A 20,202-nucleotide genomic window follows, 5' to 3' on the forward strand; every position below is an offset into this window, starting at 1 on the left:
GAAAATTCATCAATCTTTTGAGTCCAGCCAAAAACTTTAGTCCTGTGGTATGTTTATAGAGAGAGTTACAGTCTTTTAGGAGTCAAAAACATTTTATAAGCAGTAATTGGTTCATACTTTCCTTCTACACATATGCAGCCACCAGCTAGCATGAGGAATATCGTTGGTTTTTGTATCAATGGCAAAGATGTATGTAGGCAGCACAAAATCTTAAAAAAACCCTGAATTTTATCATAACTTTGTATTCATGCTTCTAAAAGAGCTATGGGATTTTTAAGGGGTTTGTACCTGTTGGTCTGAAGAGCACCAGCAGTAATCATAGAATTATAGCATTATTAAGGTTGGAGAAGACCCTCCCAAGATCAAGTCCAACCTTTGACAGAACACTACCATGCCCAGTAAACCATATAATGATGTTCCATGTGTACCCAGGGATGGTAACTCCACCACTTCCCTGGGGAGCCTTCCAATGCTTGACCATTCCTTCAGTGAAGAAATATTTCCTAATATCCAACCCGACCTTCCTTTAGTGCAACTTTGGGTCATTTCCCAATGTCCTATTTCTAACTTTGATTGTTCTGGGGTTAGTGCTACTGTGCTAAGAATGGTAACACATTGCTGGATTATCATTACCTTGGCCTGGAATATCTCAGTGCTCTTTGATCAGCACTTGGGTGAGAGAAATTTCATTGTAGCCCTTGTCTGGTACTGCAGGTGCCTGTGCACTGCAAATACAGCTGCGTGTCTGGCAGCACTGCCTGTGTGCCTGTCCCTGCTCAGAGCAGCTGCCTCGGGCTCCTTGCTGAAGGCTCTCACCTCAAGCAGCAGGGTTGTTCTGCACTGTGGTGTATTCAGCATTTACTGATGCTCACCATGGCTTCTCCTGACAGGAAAATGGGTCCTTGGCTAATCTGTCAGAAATTGGCTTGTCCTAAATAATAGGAACAAAGAAAAGCTTGTAAGGAAACCGCTGCACTATCTCTATCAGTCAGCCTTTCCTTATTTCTATTACATGCAGCCTTGCTTATGCCTCTGACACTTTAAGGAATACTCAAATTCCGCTCTTCTTTTCTTTTTCTTCAGACCAACTGTCTTTGGGTCTGATCCAGACCCCAGCCAGTTTGAGGGAAATCTTTCTAATGCTATTGGCTCTCTTTGGATCTTCTCCATCGCTTGCATTGCTCTTTAGTAAATCCAAGGCACACGTTTGACTTCTTAGAAAGCTGATCTCAGGAAGGTAGAAACCAAATAATTCCGGTGTAGCACCTCAATGCCCTGCTTGAAACAAATCTGCCAGAGGGTTGCTCACCTCAAAGAAGGAGATAACAAAGGGAGGATTTTCTCCTGAATATAGTATGGTTTCTAATATTTTCTATTAAATATAATCCAATGGAAAATATAAAAGCGAAAGAAATCTTTTTGTGCAGCTTGCTTCCTCTGCCCCCAGACAAATTGCACAGGATCAACTACTTACACCCTTACTTTCTATAATAAAAGACCTAAAAATGTAGTCAGATCTCAGCCTTTAATATATGCCAACAGGGTGAAATGGATCAAAAGTCTAAATCAGTACTGTCAAATATCTGTAGGAACTAAGGAAATAGGCTTCAAATCCTTACCCCAGAATCAGCAATGAATGTGGATTTTTGTTTTAGAATTCTTTTTTTCTGGGGATTATTATTATTATTATTATTATTATTACCCTTATACTGAGGAGAAGTCTTTTATGGAAATAGAAATATTACTTATTTCTGACCTACTGGGCTGAGGTCTAAATTAAAAGAGCAGCTGATTTTCAGAAATCCCAAAGGGATAGAAGAGCACAAGGGCAAAGGGTCCTTGATGGTGCTTCATGGAGAAACAGGAGAAGCACAGAGTCAGTCCCCAGGGAGCAGCTCCATGGTGCCTCCTCTGTGGCAGGGCTTGTGCCTGGCTCACAGTGCCATTGTACCCCAACTCTGGAGCAATGCATCACTGAAGAAGACATCACATCACATGAGAGCTCCTCATGTCTGGAAGCGTGTCTGGAGAAAGGAACAACTGCCAGAGTCGCTCCAGGTGGATGGGATCAGCTGCTGAGGGAGGACCTGAGCTGGAGATGGGGATCTCTGGAACCCCAGCTGTTTTCCATCTGGGCTGCACCTCTTGGTGCCTGCTGGGCCACCTGCACAGAGTGGTTCTGGTCCTCAGTTCAGATGGGGCTTTCCACCAGCACTCAGGAGCCTTCACTGGAAGAGGGCAAGCTGAGAAAGCTGCAGAGTCAGCTTCTACTTGGGCTGAAAAAAAATAAAATTCAAAGAGAGCAACTGTATGGGGTGGATGGCAGGTTTGAGGGGTAGAAGGTAGTGTGATAGTGAGCGTGGCTTGGTGTTCCCCTCCTTTCTCTAAAGAAAGGATTTCATGTCTTAATTTGGTACTTTGTAAAATGAATCTTGCCTGTGTCAGAAGCAATCTCAGCTGTTGTCCTCAACATATGGGCTGAGACGTGTGCTGATTTTACTGCTACTCTTCAACAGAGACCTTTGGAGGCTGAACCTGACCCTTTGAGGCTCAGCAGAGATGTTGCAGGTGAGTTGTGTCTTGGTTTTGAAGGCTTTGCTGGAGCCTCTGGATGCCACTGAAATGCTTACATGCAATAACAGCAACAAGGGCTTCTCTTCATCTCCTGGTGCTGAGTGGGGTGTTCTCTTTTGGAGATGGCAGCTGTGTCTGCCTGGGAGAGCATTAGATTTAACACAGGGGAACGATTGGAAACTGGTCACAAATGTATGGATACTCCAGTCCTTTTCCATAGAAAACCTGAAATCCAATGAAAATGTTTATTTATTGTTTTATTTTGGCTTGCTTTCAGATCTTATTATATTACAGCTACAGAGATTTAATTAAGAAAAATATTGAATGTGGTCAACTTTGTGCACACTAAGAATGTGATGAGAACAGCAGATACTGTAAAAACCCTTAAATAGTTCTGTCAGTCTCCTGAAAAAGAGGAAACTTGGTGTTTTCTAACCAGTATTTTCCTATCATGAAATAGGATTGGGGGATTTTAGAGGATGATAAATTGACTATGAGTCAGTGGGGCAACATTGTGCTAAAGGAATCTGCTCTACTGTACTGCAGATAATGTGGTGTGTACTTCAAAAACTAACTAAAAACTACCCAGACACTCAATTTTCCACTTTCTTCAGCACTGACTGGGCCACAAGATGCAGTTTAGGGCTTCATGTTGTAGAATTGGACAAGTGACGGTGCAGAGCTGAGACCACAGCAGTTGTGGAAAATGAGAATCAGTATTTTTGCAGAAGAGGGTGTTTCCCTGACGGGAAGAGAAAGGAATGAGGGCACCTCATGACAATTACACACATAAACACTCAGACTCTGCAGCAAGACACCTGATCATCAGAGATGCTCTGTCTCCAGAACCCTGCTCTGTATGGGATTAGAACTGCAAAGAAACAGCAAATAGAATAGCATGAGACCATCTCAATGTGAAAGTGGAAACCCAGCTGGTTTGTTCTGTTGTTTTTGCATCTGTTCCACATTGCAAGAAGGCTGATAGCAATTCCTATGCAGCCAAATACAGTCAGCAAAGAATCCTGTGTGGTTTAAACCCAAATTCTTGGGGGAGGATTAATCTGAAGGGTGCATTTTTATTGTCTTGACTGGCAAACAGCTGATCTGATGAGAAGCCTGTGGTAGTGCTGAAAGCTCACAAAAGTATTTCAGAAGCATCTTAATTCATGGCTCATATCTCAGTTTGTGCCTCCGCATTGCTCGATACTAAATCTTTCAGCATTTGGGCCCAGCTGCCTCTGCTCTTTTCAACAATAAAGATGAGGGTCACTTCTCCTCATTAGCCACTATAAGCTGAATTTAAAAATAACATGCTGATGTTGCTGCACGTAAGTGTTGAAGTTGGATTAAATATGAGAGAAAAATAAATCTGGGAAGAGCAAGCTACAAAGGGAATTGCAGATTCACTTTCCAGTCTGAAAGATTTTTAGGGCAGAGACTGTCAATTATTTTGTTTGTACAACAATCTCAACATAAATGGGGCCTCTAGCTGCTTCCACAATGTAAATTATTGATGCTGTTAGGATCCACAAAAGACATGTGCCTAGCTTTAAGCACAGGGATAATAAAACTGACATCTAAAGGAACCCTTTAGCTGAAAGTTAAATATGTGCTTATGTTCTTTGGGCTTCTGGTGGCTGCTTTAGGGCTTATGTACCTGATGGGATCTTGAAGTAACAAAGCTTGCCATGCTGTGATAGGGGATGCAGGTTTAAATAGACACACTTGGGAGTTCCAGATAATTCTTCTGACCTCTCAGAGAAACTCAGCCCTGTTGACTTCGCAGGAAACCACTTGAAATAGATAGTCCTTATCCAAAGTGACAGCAGGTACACGATCCTAATAAAAGAAACATGGACCCGTTGCACATCATCCTGTCATTGCGTTACCCTGCCTGACAAAGGGAGGCACCACACCGTGATCTGAGAGAGATCTGAGGTGACACGGCACCTGACAAGGCATCCTGGCTGATGAAAAGGGAGCTGGGAGGCAGGGAGGGTGGCAAGGAAGCCAGGCTGGAGTCACCTGGAGCTGTGGCTCAGCACTTGCTGATCCCTTTGTGTTGGGTGGTCTGTGCCTGCACTCCCAGTGACAGATGTGAGTTCCTGAGGTGCCAAAATGAGCCTTGTCTAAGCAGAAATAACAAAAAGGAAAAACTGAAGAGAAAAAAAAGTGAATAATCCTCAGCCTCTGGGGCCTTTTTGGGTAGCTATTTTTCACCCCAGCCTTTAAACAACCTGTGCCACAGCAGATTGCAAGCCCTTACAGATTTCCTAGCCTTTGCCTTTTGGAAAAAGCCTTGCTTTCTTTTTGGCTCAGTTTACATTCCTTTTCAGCCATCTCTCCCTCTCTTGGAGGTGGAAGTTTGCAATGTATTATGCATGATGTTATTTAAACCTCTATGTTGATTGTGGTTTCTATGGAGGCTCTTTTTTTGATGTTGTTCTTTTTGAATGTATCACCTGCCTTTGGAGCAAGACACTTCTGGCTTGGCTGTCCTTGCTGTGAAATGTCAGAGGGAGCAACATGAGAGGAGACCTAAGCCCTGCAGAGACAATACCAATACCATGGTGATCAGCAAAAAACTACCTGATCACACCTGTCTGTCCTGCCTGGGGCCTCTGTGCTCTCTGCATCCTTCAGTCTCTCTTCTCTGCTCTCCCTTTCACACACTTGCCCCTTCCTGGGGGATAAGTTGCAGCAGCCCATTCGAGGCAGTGCCTGTGCTTCCAACCGGAGGAACAACCTTCAGGAGGGTGAGCATGCATCAGAGGCATCCATGTGCTAAGGAAGGAGCTGTGCATTTTCCCTTTTCTTTCCTCTTCCTGGGCAAAAGGGAAAGGGCCCGTGTAATGCCTCCTATCCATGTCTTTATCTTCCCTCTTGAAGTACAGAGCTGAGGGGCAACTTTCCATTCCTTACAGTTGTCACCATGTGGTTCTTCCTTTCAGGAACAAGGTGACACAAAAACCTTTGGGAGATGCACAGCAGGAGCCCATGAGGGATCTACCCCTGATGAGCACAGAGAGGTGGGCTCTGACTCCTGCAAGCAATGCTCTGCTCATCCCAATGCCTCTGGTTCCACCTCAGCCTCCAAAAAATGAGATTGTGATTCAGTGAGAGTGAGCACAAGTGATCAGGAGAAGGTTTGGCTCTGCAGAAGGAAGGTCAGACTTAGGGCATCCAGTGCAAGGTGGCAGCTCCTGCTCCTTGGGCTCAGAAGGAGACCTTTGGCTGAGCCTGGTGGAGTCCATCTGAACTCTGCTGGTTCCAATGAGCCCTCTGAGCATGGATGGCCACCCATGGTCCTGAGACTCATGAAACACTGAGCCCTCTCACCTGAAGAGAATTCCTTTCTTCCAGCTTCTGGCTGCATCCTCAAAGCCTTTCAGGAAGAGCCTTTTTCAGAGCAGAGGTGTACATATGTCCTCCATGGAGTCAGAGTCATTGTTTGGACTGTGCTCACAAGGCACTACATTATGGGTGGAGCAAAACTGGTATTTCAAACTGGAAGAACCAAAAAGACAAAGGGAGTTACACAGATCAGGAAGGCTTGGATGAGTGAAAGACACTTTTGCCCCTCTGATGAATTGTGTCTGTTAAGTATGTTGCCTTTTTCCCAAGCTGGAAATGAAACTTGAGATAAGCACACAATTTGGTTGTAGTCAATCAACCCTACCTAGGGCAGAGACCTAAGGGGAGGAGATGCCCTTTAAACAAGGAAGATGTGGGAACTGTGTGCTCCTCAAAAAGCTGTTGGAGACCTCAGGGACATTCTTGCAAAAGGCAGTGCTGCTACATCTTCACAGCTTCCCCATCACCAAGCTCCATGGGCTGCAGTGGCACTGCTTGGTTGCAGTGGAAATTGTCTCCCAAACACAGAAAACTCCACACTCTAGTGTGCCAAGCAGCCACGGCCTCTGCTGTAAGGCCATCAGCCACTGATTGCCTGGGCACTGTGTGAAAATGGACAGATTTCAACTCTTGAAATCAGGTTTTGTTCATTAATCTTCACACTGGGCTGACTCCCAGTCTTACGTGACCTGATTAATTTAAGGTGGAGAACCAAAGAAATTTGAGATTTAGAAGGTAGGGGTTTTCTGACTTTTGGGCTAAAACTTTCTTGTTTGTCTGGAACAAACTGGGGTTCACTCCTCTCTTTGTGATGCTTCTGTGGCCCAGGCAAGGGTTAACATCTCTAAGTCACCCGCTCCACTGCCCACCCTGCAACAGGCTTAGCTTGCCCTTCCATTGTTTGGACTAAACCTTCCCAGATTTACTTACTTCCTTTTGATGTCTGGCAATGTTTGTTTATTAGCGCCAGTGGCCTGTGTTAACTCTGAGTAAGTCTTTGACTAAATCCCATTCTCTGCCTTTCCTCCCTTCACGGGCTTGTGAGCTGATAAACTTCAGTGCTGGCTTTCAAACCCAGTGAGGTTAAACATGAACTTCTTTTACACCTGCCTGCTTTCCCAGCTAATGGACTCTGGTGGCTGCTGAGAGAGGAGTCCTTTTATGGCAAAGAGAAGGCTGCAAAAGTTCATTTCATTTCTGGTTTGTATGTTTGAGAAGTGGGGTTTTAACTCTTGGAGAGGAAAGAATTATTGTAGTGAATTCCCTTCTGTCCTGAGGTCATCTGCTTAACAGTAGCAGAGAAATAATAACAGGACAGGTATTAGCCCATAAGTCACATAGTGTTATATATAGTCCACCAAGCATTGTTTTATTATTCCCTTTTTTTTCACGGTGCTTAAGTACCATTTTGGGGCTCAGGGTTTAGGCAGCTTCAATCTACAGTATGAATCAAGAGAAAGAAGATGAGAGCTGTTTGGGAAATGATAAGTACTTCCTATGGAAACTTTTGCAACACTTCTGGTTTTCCTTCAATCATGGGAAAATTCCATTAAAAGAACAAAGCCTACCAAAAAAAAAAAAAAAAAAAAAAAAAGAAGAAAAAAGCAAGCAAAACTAATCCCCAAATCCACATACTTTTTTTCACATTTTTTATATTTGAAATTTTTATTTTTGCCATGGGTCTGTCTTAGGAAAGAAGGTATTGAAAATCCCCTACAACTATTTGTGGCTTTTCATTTTAAGACAAGCTCCTGACTAGATTTGCTCATGTTATTTAATTACAGAAATAAGCCCTACTCTCAAATTCTATGTGGGTTATGTACTTTATGTATATGCCCTAAGTTTTATGATTTATGATTACAAAATAAGGTTGCATGATAATTTTAAACTAAAGAATCTTTGGATATTTATTACTCCATTATTTTGTCTCATAAAATTCTCTTAATCAGCAGTGATTAATTTTTGAGTCATCAGTATCTAAGAGTCCTAAAATGCCTTGTGGGTGCTTAAATATTCTTTTTACAGGATTTACAAGTTCACTGATTTTTAAAATGGTGTTTCAAGGGTCTACAGATGTTCCAGCATGGAGAAGTATCTCTGTGGTGCCAGTCTGAACTTTTCTATGCCATAAAAATATCTTTGCCAAAAAGAATTAATATTCAAACTGCAGGTGATTGACAGATGGCAAAGAGGAAGGATTATAGAATATGAATTGCAGAGTGAATCCAGATTGCACTGAAAGGTTTTAAAAGCCTAGGGATAATTTGTGGTCATCCAGAACTGAATTTACATGACAGTCAGATGACATAGTAACAGCTCTCCTTTTTGTCTCCAATATTTTTTCTTCATACATTTTCTTGAATTATAGCTTTTGGTGGAGGAGCTTTTAACTCATTTTACCCATGATTCTTTGGCAGTGCCTTTGTTCTCTTTCAGTGTGATGGTGGAAAGACCTCTGCTGAAGGTTTCTGACATCGTTGAAGAAATTGACTGAATTGTCACCAGTTCCTCTCTAGTCCTGTCAGAACAGTGAGGGGAGTAAACACGTGCCTTCCCACCCCTCCTATTCCTACCCTAGACTCCATCCCAGCCTTCTCCATCCCAGCCCCACAAGAGGTTCTTCTCCAGTGTGCCACTCCAGCTCAGAGCAGACATGTACTGAGTGGCTCTGCAGGGGAGGCAGCAGCAGGGACCACAGGGATGCTTCTGTGCCCGACTTCCACCTCTCTCCATGAGCATCAGGGACCTGGTCACCAAGGCTGCAACACAGACTTCTCAGAGACACTTAAACACTGCAAAGGAGAGCAGACTGTTATTTAACTTTAAAGATCAAAGCTTGACCCTGTCTGCCTGTAAGAGCTATTCCTGTCTATGTAGAAACCTTTTGGTTTCAAGAGGTCTCTGGTTTGCACAACCTGGGTTTTCTCTAGTCCTTTCTGCAGCCAGTTTAATGCTGGGATGTGCACAGAAATACTCTGCAGATGCCTGAAAACAGCTCACTGTGAGTCAAGGGGCACTATTTTCCAACAGGTCAATACTTCTGAGGTTGTTATGATAACCAGTGACAAAAAACCTGTTTACATGGAAAACAGTACTGATGGAGCTAATGTAGTTGCAAATACCATGTGCATTTCAACACAAATCTGCATATAGACAGTTCTTTGTAAATGAATGCCCTAGTGCCACAGCAGCCTTCAGAACAGGAACAGCTTTGCCTTGTCTTTAACTAGGATTGTGAGTCGCAGAAAGGTTTTGTTTCTCATTTCTGCATGAAAAAAAAACGGCCTCTTATATGTTCCAAATATCTTCCTTGAAACATTTATTTGCCTGGTGCAGTGCTGAACTGCTTGTGCCCTTTGCCTGAGCAGTCAGGCAGTTCCCTTTGAAGATGTTTACTAATTAAATAAGAACAAAGATGGAATGAATGTTAAGGACCTTCAAACACTTGGTGTATGCTGCAGTTCTATGACTGTACTTCACAAGCTGCTGTAAAATCCATACAATTTGGAATATGCCACATTCCTTTCATGAATTCTCTTTGTTAAAAAGGTTAAGGGGAAACAAAAGGAATTCTGGCTGGTTTATAGCCTGTTTTTTACATCTGCAACTTTTACAGTAGGAAAGGTGTAGAGTTTGTTGGATCTGGCAGAACACTGAGACCCAGCATGGCAGATTCCAGCTCTAGCTGTGGCTTTAAGAAACTTACTGGGTCTGCTTCTTTTCCTTATCCACCAAGCATAGGCTGGTACCTGAAGGCACAAGTGCAAATCAAACCCCAGCTACAAGCACTGCCAGATTCAGGAGTATCCAAACTCTGAATAACCCTTATTTTTAGGATCTGGGGTAAAGTTTCTTTCTCACTCATTTAGGTGTGACACACTCGTGCTGATCTCAATAGCTGGAGATCTTTTTAATTAAAGAACAATGATAAAAAGCCACATAAAATAGGTTGCATCAAAGCATCATCATACCACAAATGCTAATTATTATAATTATACAAGATTGCTCACATTTATTTTCTAGGTGGGAAGGCACACCAGCTGACTGGGTTTCAATGTGTGGCTATTTCAGCAAAATTTTAAGGAGTCAGATGTCTTGCCTAGGAGTTGTCCCTTCCAAGCTGCATAGCTATGGTCAGTCTCTCACCTAATGTAAACATCTCACTCAGTGCATGAGAATTGACATAAGGGACTGTCTTTGAGTGAGTTCCAGTCACTTTCTTTGGTCTTCCTGTTTTAGGGACCTCTCCCAGGCTGACAAACTCTACGTCCTCTGGGGAGGCTGTAGGTACATGCAGTGTCCTAGTGGGCTGCTTGTTCACAAGTGGCCCCATCACCCCTACTTAGCCATCCTCCTGGGATTATGTCAGGGTTTGGTCCCTTCCAGAGGAATAACAGGTCCAGCATGACTGGTCCTGCTGTTGGTGCAGGAGCTGGGGCGTGGGGCAATAGCAACACCCTTCTTTTCCCCACCAAGAGGTTTCCTGGGACAGCAAATCTGCAGCCATAGCAGAGACTGTTTGGTTGCTCCAGATAACTTACCAGGGCAATCTTTGTCAGAAAAGTGGGAAGACACAGAGCTCCAGAAGCAGGGCTCTGGTGTAACAGCCAAGGTGGAGAGAAGGAGCCATGGTGAGCTGGAAAAGGTCAGGAGACAGAGGAAAGCAAAAGCCTCTCAGGGCACAGGAGGAACCACTGCTTGGTTGGGCTGCTCTTTCAAAGTCTGCAATCATATTTGTTTTACACTGACAAAACTATGTTAGAATATACTTTTGCTGAAAAGGCAAGACTGGAGCCCTTGTCTCTATATAACAAACTGTGAGAGAGATAAAACATCTTGTTAGGAACAAACAAATGAAACAAAGCAATTTTAAACCATTCACAATTAAAAATAATTAAAGGCTGTTAAACATCCAGTCTAAAGAGGATGGGTTTTTTCAAAAAAACCCACAAAACCCCAAAAACTCTAAGTGAGATGGCTCCAGAATGTAGTGTAATTTTAAAATCTAAAGCAGTTCAGTGGGTTAGAGAAAAACTTGTGAAAAAAGGAGCTGCCAACCCCAGTTTGTGAAAAAAGGAGCTGCCAACCCCGGTTTATATTTTTCTGGTTAAAAATACCAACCACCACCTCAAAACCACATTTGGTTGAAATTTTTACTTATCTCTTTTTCCTCTGGGGCTAATGAATGGAGATGTGCAAGACAACTAAGTTGGCATCAGGTGATTGTTACGGCTCTTGAGTAAATATTTGCATGATCATAAGATGGATTGGCTTGGAAGGGACCTCAGGAGGTCTCTGGTCCAGACTTCCTCAAAGCAGGGGCAGTGCTGAGATTGGGCTGCCCAGGGCTTTATCCCCAAGGTTTTGGATACTCTGTGGAAGCCCATGAGTTGCTGAATGCAATTGTGTTCCCCATGTGTGCCTAGAGAGGGCTGTGGAGTTGCTCCCTTTCTGTTCTCTGCCCAGGGGTTGGAGCCTGACATTCTACTGTACGTACAGGTCTACCTTCCTGGGGGAGAGTAAAGTTGGGGTTTTTATTTACTGTTTCTGTTCAAAAACTTTTTCCTGGGACAAAAACAGCATCACACAGCTCATCCAAAGCCAGGTACAGCATCCCATTTCAGATCACCCAAAGCTAAGGGCACTGATTTCATAGGTGAAAGTCAGACAGTGGGCACATCTGATAGGACAGAGAGAAAAACCTGGGCACAGGGCACTAGTGATGTCTGCACCTTTCTGTTACGGTGTTTCCTTTCCTGCACGTGAAATGAAGACACACACCCTAACATTCCATAGGACTTGTCTCCAGGACTTGAAGCTGCACAGCAAAATTACTTTCATCTTTTAAGCAGCAGATTTTCACTGTGAATTAAGTTGCATTTTCTTTTTGTGCCTAGTGAAGGGAAAGCTAGCATGTATTTCCAGTCTTTATTTTCCATTATACTGCTTTAATACAACTTTCTCTTAATAAAGGCAAAGCACTACTAAAAAGCTCAGATAGTTCCATAAGTAGCAAGGCCAAGGAAGTTTCATTTCCTACAGATTTGTATCTTAAGGTTGCATTTTTATGTGGTGTCTCTGGTGTCTAATGATAGATGAGTCACACACTATGATTTAGGTGGGAAGGGTCCCCTTCACAGAATCACAGAGTCACAAAGTTGGAAGAGACCTTTAAGATCACAGAGTCCAACTCATGCCCTTACACACCTTGAGGTGTCTAATCCAGCATCATGGTAAGAAAAGGTCTAATTCTGGAGGCAGATCAGATTTCTTGGGATCTCATTCATCAAGGTTTGGAAATCTCCAAGGCAGGACAGTGCCCACCCTCTCAGGGGTCTTGTTCCAGCACTGAACTCCTCTGAAGGTGAAACAATTTTCTTCTGTCCAGCTGGAATAGCCTCCAACATAGGTTGCAATTTCTTCAGCTTGTCCTTTCACTGTGTGTCTTCCAGAAGGGGCTGTCTCCATTTCCCCCATTTTCCTTCCATCAGGCAGTAAAAAGAAAGGAACCTGATCCCCTGCCCATCCTCTCCTGGTTGAACAAAGCCAGCCATCCCAGCCTCTCATTGCTCATTATGAACTTCAATGTCCCTTCCATCCTAGTGCTCTTCACTTGGGTGCCTTCAAGTTTTTGTGACTCTTCTGACTCTTGGGTGATGGTCCCAAAGCAAGATGGAATACAGGGGTTTATTTTGCTATGTGATTTTTCTTTTCTTCCTCGTCCTTCTATTTGCATAGCTTTTGTGTCTTTCAGTCTTTGACCTCTCTGTCAATGTATTTAATAATTTTTAAGCCTGATAATGGGTTTAAAAATTATTTCTGGAAAGGGTTAATATACAGGTACACCCAGTCTTACTCAGAGTAATTACACAGACATGATATTCTTATGAAAGGAGGCTAAAATGCCAGCAATGACAATTTATTGGTCTTACGTGAAAAGAGGGAGGAAAAGCCGGTGATGATGGGGCAGATGTCATTCCAGAGCAGTTGTGTCTATAGAAAATGTTTCTTTTCTGAGGTATTTGCCATATTTTCTTCTTGGTATTTATTGATTCCTCAGACAAAATCGTTTCTTATAAAATCAGCTGTGTTAATCTAGACACAGAGTTGAGGCTGTTTTATCTATCCTGGTGGACATTTCTTAATGCAGAAGTGCCAGTAGAGTATCAGCAGATGTTTTGAGGGATGCCCTACTTGGTACTTACTCTAGGTGACCTGAGAGGGTGCATGGAGGGAACTGAAGAGCCATCTCATTGCCCTGCACATGGGAAATCTAAAAGGACTTGCCTCTCCAATATTGTATCTTAAAAAATTGTATTAGCCCAAATGAGACCTATACTGATAAAAAACCTGGTTCCCACCCAAACAATGTTGGTTTTCTCCAATGAACATATTTCAGGCATGGAAAAATGCGGTACAGGTTACATGGGCAAAACTCTTTTGCCTGTGTGGCTTAGTGAAATGCTCTGCCCAGGTTAAGGCACAGCCATTTGGAAATCCATGTGGGCTGGGTACTCAATATCTGTCACACATCACAGCCTGGCACCCCCAGGATTGATTCTGTCCAAATCTGTATTGTAGACATGCTTTAAAGACAACTACTGCAAATATTTTTGCACTAGCATAGCTGTATTGATTCTTGGAGGGTCAAGGATTCTGTTTTGCTCATAAGATTACAGCTAAACTGGCAAACCTTCCTGAGAAGTCACGTCTGCTCGATGGCAATTCATTTTGAGCTTCTCAGAGGTTACCATGAACATGGAAAACATCCAACAAAGGGATTGCAACAAATGCAGATTGAATGGCCCTTGAGTAGGGCTGAGTTTTCAGATGGCAACAGAGCACCATGCCTGTGTTATATTAGTTTTGCATATTTATGAGCTCGTAAGTGTTACACATTTGACAGGGCAAGTCATTGCTCAGCTTCCAAGGGCTCTTTCTAAGACAAACAGGCACTTTCACAAATCCACAAAATTTTATTTGATTTCTTTTTAGAGGAAGCTGGAGGCTGAAGCTGGAAACATACTTTTCAAAGGGCTAAAGCCAGGGCCCTTCCTCTTTTAAAATACTGGATTTGCTTTTATTTTCTTTAAACCAGTTCTTTGTCTCTTTCCTTTGCTATTTCTTTTCTTGCCTACCTGCAAACTTCTGTTCTTTATTCCTCAGGTCTTCATCCAATAGTTAATACTTGAAGGGGCACCTAAGATGGCAGTGGATAATGAAGCCAGCCCTTTGAAGAAACTTTGAATAATGAAATGGTCTTGCAATGGTCAAGCTGTGGGATATATTTCCCAAAGACTATGAAAAAATGAGCATGAACTCTTCACATTTGTCAATGTTCTGTACATATTTATTTTCATTTTTTCCTCCTTTCCTATGTTTGGATTATGATCACAAATCATCTCTCTTTACCATGCAGACTTTTTCTTTGTGTCTGGTCTCACAGTCTGTCTTCCTCTAAGTAACTGAGTCATCTGGCTCATCCCTACCTCAGACTTCCCTAGGTGCTGAGTACTGTTCTTTCACAAATTAAAGTCTGGTTTTTTATGACTGGGGACTTTTCCACTTTTTAGCCCTTCCTTCTTTTGGACAGTCTGTACTGGGTGCCTTTTCCTGTTCATGTACTTGTTTTTCTTTCCTGCCCTTCAGGAAGAGCACTGTCATAAAGAACTTACTTCCCCTTTGCTTTGTGTTCCTTCTGGACAGAAGACAGTGTGTGCTGAAGGTCCTGACAGACAGTGGGTTTTCCCCAAAATTCTGCATTTCGATTTTAGTGACATTTAACATACCAGCACAGTCAGAAATCCCAAGCTGGCTGATGAAGCTGGTTTGTATGCACCTACTTACCCACACACGAACTCTGTACAGAGTGCTCAGTGTCAAATTGAGCATCAGTGACCTGAATCCTGATGGCTCTTGGATTTCAGTGGTAGCCAAGCAGCAGTCTCAGTTCTTCTCTGGTCATTCCTCCCAGCAAGGAGAAAGTGCTTTTGATGTGTTTTTATTTATTAAGGTTGCCATGCTGAAAATGTAGTAGCAGTTGTTATACTCTAGCTTCATGGGTTTTCACTGTCAGTTGTTAACTAGGGGCAGAACCAGAGGTGGGTTTGAGATAGGGCAATCACGATGGCTCAGATCAGAACCTGCCTGCCTGCCAGTAGGGCTGCTGCATCATCTGTGGTTGGATTTGTGCCTTAACATCAACTCATATCACATATAAAGCTAATGCTGTAGAATGCTATGATGCCTGCCCCTAACATTCATGTTTTGTCACCTTCACACCCACTTACTAGAAAAAAACCTTAAAGTTATGGTTGCTTCTTCATTGCTCAGAAAAGGAGTTTTTCTGAAGCAGAAATGAAATGTGCAGCAAGAGCCCACAGGGTCTCATGGGAAGCAAGGTTCAGGTCAGTCACATTTTTAAGTCCAGCGCTGCCAAGCAGTTGAGAAGACCTATTGTGTTAGCCCTGTATTGCCCTGTTGTTAGCTTTCAGGAGATGACTAATGTGCCTTAATTAATCCCTGTGTGAAAAACATACTTTGTCGGCAACACAGACAAGGCCAAAGCTGTGAGCAAGTTATTGGGAGCTGCATCTTTGTGATGTGCTTTTCAGCAGGGAAATGTTGGCCACATAAGGAAACCAGCACAAACTGTGCTCTTTGCTCAAAACCTATTTACTGAAAATGATGAAAACCTGACCCTAGTTCAAGAAAAAGCATCTTCATAAGTAGAAAAATACTAGTAAAAATTGCAATTAACCAGGAAGACATGATCACAGGCTCACAGAGAATGGCAATGAACAGTGGTAATGCCACAGCATAGCAAAGGCACAGTGAGCTCAGATGTACTGCTCTGTATAATCAGGACCTGATTTCTGTATGCAGTGTGAGTGCTGTAGTATTTTTTCTTTTTAAATCTTGGTAATAAAGTCAAATCCTGACTTAAATCAGGGCATTGGTAGTGATGGCAGATAGACACTGTCACCATCGGCCAAAAGATCTCAAATCTCTTTGTAGATATATATTCAAAGGTCATTTTGTCCAGAGCTGAAAACCAGCCCTCTCTGGAATAAAAATTAAGCAGAAAGTAGAAATGTGCAGAAATATCAGGCCAGGGAGTGAAGACTTCCCCTTCCAATTGAAGGGCAGAGGGATGGTTAAATGATTAAAATATTAGCCATAAAACTGACATAACAAAACTGCATTTTCCAGTCTCCTGTAATACTGATGAACACCGTAGGAAATTGAAAATATCTGATCCAAATCTGTGGTGCATGAAATCTTCCTTAGTGTTGGATATTTTCTTGATTTTACTTTGAATATTCTGGCACAATGTGATAACAGCAGTGAGACTGACTACGAGATTAGCCCCTGGTCCAGACTGGCAAAATGGAAATTCAGAGTGTGAAAATTGACTCCATAGGGCCTAAAATGCTACATGTATATTGATTATGTGCTTGCATGGGGATATTTATGTGAGTGTGCTGGTCACACATGTTATACCTATAGGCACCAAGGGAGGTGAAACACATCCCCCTTTCAAAACACTGGGTTTGAAAGGAAGGCTGAAGTAAAGGCAGAAATATTGACTGGGGGATGGCCTGACCGTAGCAATGCTTGTGAAGCTGAAGAGTTGTTCCTGAGTCTGATCCTTAGCTAGCTGTGGGTATGTCACCACACTGAATGAGGCTGCCTTGGGCTTGTTGGAGTTTGACCCAACTTTAATATTTTATTCCAGGCTTGAGTCAATGGTCTGCCATGGGAATCAGTTAAAATAAACACTAAAACTAGGTTTGGAGTAGGGGAAATTCAATTTGGGAAATGCTGTGTATGGGTGGAGGTAAAAGCAAGCAAGAAAAGTAATTGTGATGCTGTGAGACAGGCAGTGGTTTAAGAGCAGAGCAGAATGAGCGCTGAGGTGGAGAAAATAAACCCACATTACGAGTTAAAACAACACCTGAATTTGTCTGAAATACTCAGACCAAATCTCCTACTGGGAACACAGTTTATCCTGGTGAGGGTCAGCTTTGCCTTGTGATTTAGGCCTCTCATTTCCATCATCTCATCACCAGTAAAACAAATTCTGCAAGCAAGAGCACTAGAGCTTCTTTCATGCTTCTGGAGCTAGCACAGCTATGCCAGTGCAAATCTGGTAAAGTTGGGATGGCAAAATCTAGCAGCCTTAGCCTGACCTCAGATTCCATCCTCTCATCCTCTTTACTCTCTTGGATGCTGAAGCCTCCTGGTTGTAAGGCCAGATGTGAGATTTCAAATGAGAACATGGGCTGGATCAGAATTTGCATGTTTCACTGCTGGGAGAAGATGGTTTATGGTGGGCTCTGTGAAACAGCTTCTCCCTGCTCTGGAAACCAGGGCAGACCTGAGCAGATTGCAGAATCTCTTGGGGGTGTGTGTCTTGCACTGATACAGCTTGAGGTCTAAAGAGGATTGTGAGCATCTGCATATTGTAGTCCTTATCCTGCAGGTTTCAACCATTATTTTTCATAGGAAAGGGACTTCTTTTTACACACCCTGCATAGCTGCTGCTTGACATCCCCAATAAGGTGGGCAACTAGCTAGGAACTAATGAGAATTTTAAGGTAGTGGAAATCTTTGCTGACCTTCCAGTAGTTTCTCTATCAGGTTCAAACTTGGATTCTTCTTAGTAATTGGTAGGTAGCTCTGTGGATGAGAGTCTGATGTTTTAGGGATGGCACCATGTGCTCAGGGAGAGCCTAATGTGCTCTAAAAGACTCATCTGAACAAATGCATGTCCATAAACCCAGGAGCACTTAAGTGATTGCAGCCACTTGTTGTTTTGATCATATTTTCCCAGTTTTAGCCCGCATTCTGTATTCTCAAGGATATTGAGGTACTTGATTCCTATTGATTTTCTCATGATCAAGGTAGCATGTAAATACCTGTAACAATCTGGATAGAGATAAGAGAGTTTCTTTTTGAAGCTGCACTGGATGTTAAACACAGCAATGACTCATATGCTGGAAACAAAGCTGAAGAGCAGAAGAGACGTGATTGCTTGGGGCCATGAGACAAGGCCTGAAGGACAGGCAGGGAGGAACTGCTCCCGGAGAACTGAAGGCATTCTGTGCTGGCAGTTCATCGATGAAGGTTGCTCATTATTTGCTGATTTTGAACGTGTTGTTTGCTGAAGGCCAAAGCCTGTCAGATCTTAGGAAGGTTCTTTTTCAAGAGCATTTGTTGCCTCAGCAAACAGGTCATGAGTCCAACCCACCCACTCCACAAACAAACATTTCTCCAAATTATCAGGGGAATGGAGTTCATTTGACAGAGATGTCAGTTTGGTAGAGACAGATCACTTAGGGTGTGGGGAGTTTTATTGTGCGTGTGTGTCCAAGTCTTTGCCCTCCACTCTTCAACTTTCTCCCCATGCATCCTGTATAATGACTGTGCGTGTGTGTGTTGATTTCATTCCTTTTGGAGCTGCTTACCTTTCTAATTATACTCACTAAGTATTCAGTACTTCACTTGGCTGTGTTCCCAGAACAAAGGCCATAGCTGAATACAAATAACTGAATTAAAATAACTTTGGCTTTTAATCAGAGGAAGGCCCTGTGTTGCTTAGGAAGTTTGAGATATCACTAAGCAGAAAGGTAATTCTGCCAGCTCTTATGTAAATTGGGTGCCTGTATGCTTCCCAAAGCAGCTTCCACACACACATCTGCCAGATCACTTCTCCTGGTGAGCTTCAAGGGTGACTAAAGGGAGGTGATGGCAACAATTACACTGGGACAAGAAGGAACTCTAAATGGGTGAGAGCGTTTTTCAGAGACAAGAATTACTCACAGAATGCCCCAGCTTGAGTAGAGGCCATCTGAATCTGTTTGAATTGTTGAAGAAAAAGAAGGGCAGGAAAGATGGTATCTAGTGGTATCTAGAAGACACTTTAGTGGGATCCTGCTGCAGAAATGATGTCTTAATGATGTTCAAGAAACCAGTTTGGTTTTGAGAAGAAACTGGGAAGAAGAATAGGTGAGAGCAGCTTTTGGAGAATGTCAGACATTGCTCTTGCTCTTCCAAGAGAACAGAGAACAGAACTGACATGTGCAAAGATAAAAAGAGCTCATCTCTCTGCACTGATGATAATATATATATATTAAAAAAAATACTGGAAGACTTTGGTCACTGTTTTCATGCATATAAATCCATCCAAATTGTCAATAATCATTAATTAGAAACTATTTTTGTCAGATTTTAACCTTCTTTTTTTTTTTCCTTTTAGGGTTGTGGAGTTCATTTTGTGAGAATTTTTGTTTGTTAGGGCTTTTTGAGAGGGAAGAGGGAGAGGAGCTTTTGGATTTATTTTATTTGGTTTTGTTTATTATGGCTGATGCAATCCAGACTTGAGGTGCAAAAAAATGTTTGTATTTTTTTCTTTTTGGAGCAATTTCGATGATGTTATCATGAAATGAAATAATCTGAGATTATTATTATTATTATTATTATTATTATTAACAGAGAAGTTTTGTCTTTGACTTTTTATTTGTTTCCCTGATGACTTTGATTTCCAGTCTTCACCTCTGTGCTACTGTTTTCTATCTATTCTTTCTTTCCTACAAGCATCAGATGTCTGTCTGCAGAGAGTACTACCATATAACTTGAATTTGAAGAGCATTGAATTTTTAACACATTAAGTGCCCAAAGCTTAGGAAGTTCTTTGTAGTCTTTTGCCACAAATCCAATTGATAAAGAGATGGGGGTGTTAAGTTAGAAGGACACTACCACTGCTGTTGGCTGGTAGTGTCACATGGGCGTCCTGGCATACCTGAGAACAGGTATTTCATGTAGAAGGGAGAGGAGCAAAGTGGCATCAGGGACACTTCAGCCCTCTGGGACACAGGCCTTGGAGGTGCTGGAGTCTTGCCTTGTTGCTCTAATGATCAAGTTTCTCCCAGGACCTCAGGCAGTAAAGGAGTAACAGCAAAAGCTGTGGAAATAGATCAAAAGAACTCAAAAGAAGTATCTGTCAGCCAGGGGTCCCTCAGGCATACACCCTTCCCTCACAGAGTCATTCATGGTATCATTCATTATGGCTGGGAAAGACCTTCAAGATCATCGAGTCCAACCTTTGACCAAACACCACCATGCCAATTAGACCAGAGCACTGAGGGCCACGTTCAGTCATTTGTTGAACATTTCCATGGATGGTGACTCCACCAATTTCCTGAGCAGCCCATTCCAGTGTTTAACCAGTGAAGAAGTTCTTCCTGATGTCCAACCCAAACCTCCCCTGGT

This window comes from Ammospiza nelsoni, chromosome 1 (genome assembly GCF_027579445.1).
Source record: "Ammospiza nelsoni isolate bAmmNel1 chromosome 1, bAmmNel1.pri, whole genome shotgun sequence".
Classification (NCBI taxonomy): Eukaryota; Metazoa; Chordata; class Aves; order Passeriformes; family Passerellidae; genus Ammospiza; species Ammospiza nelsoni.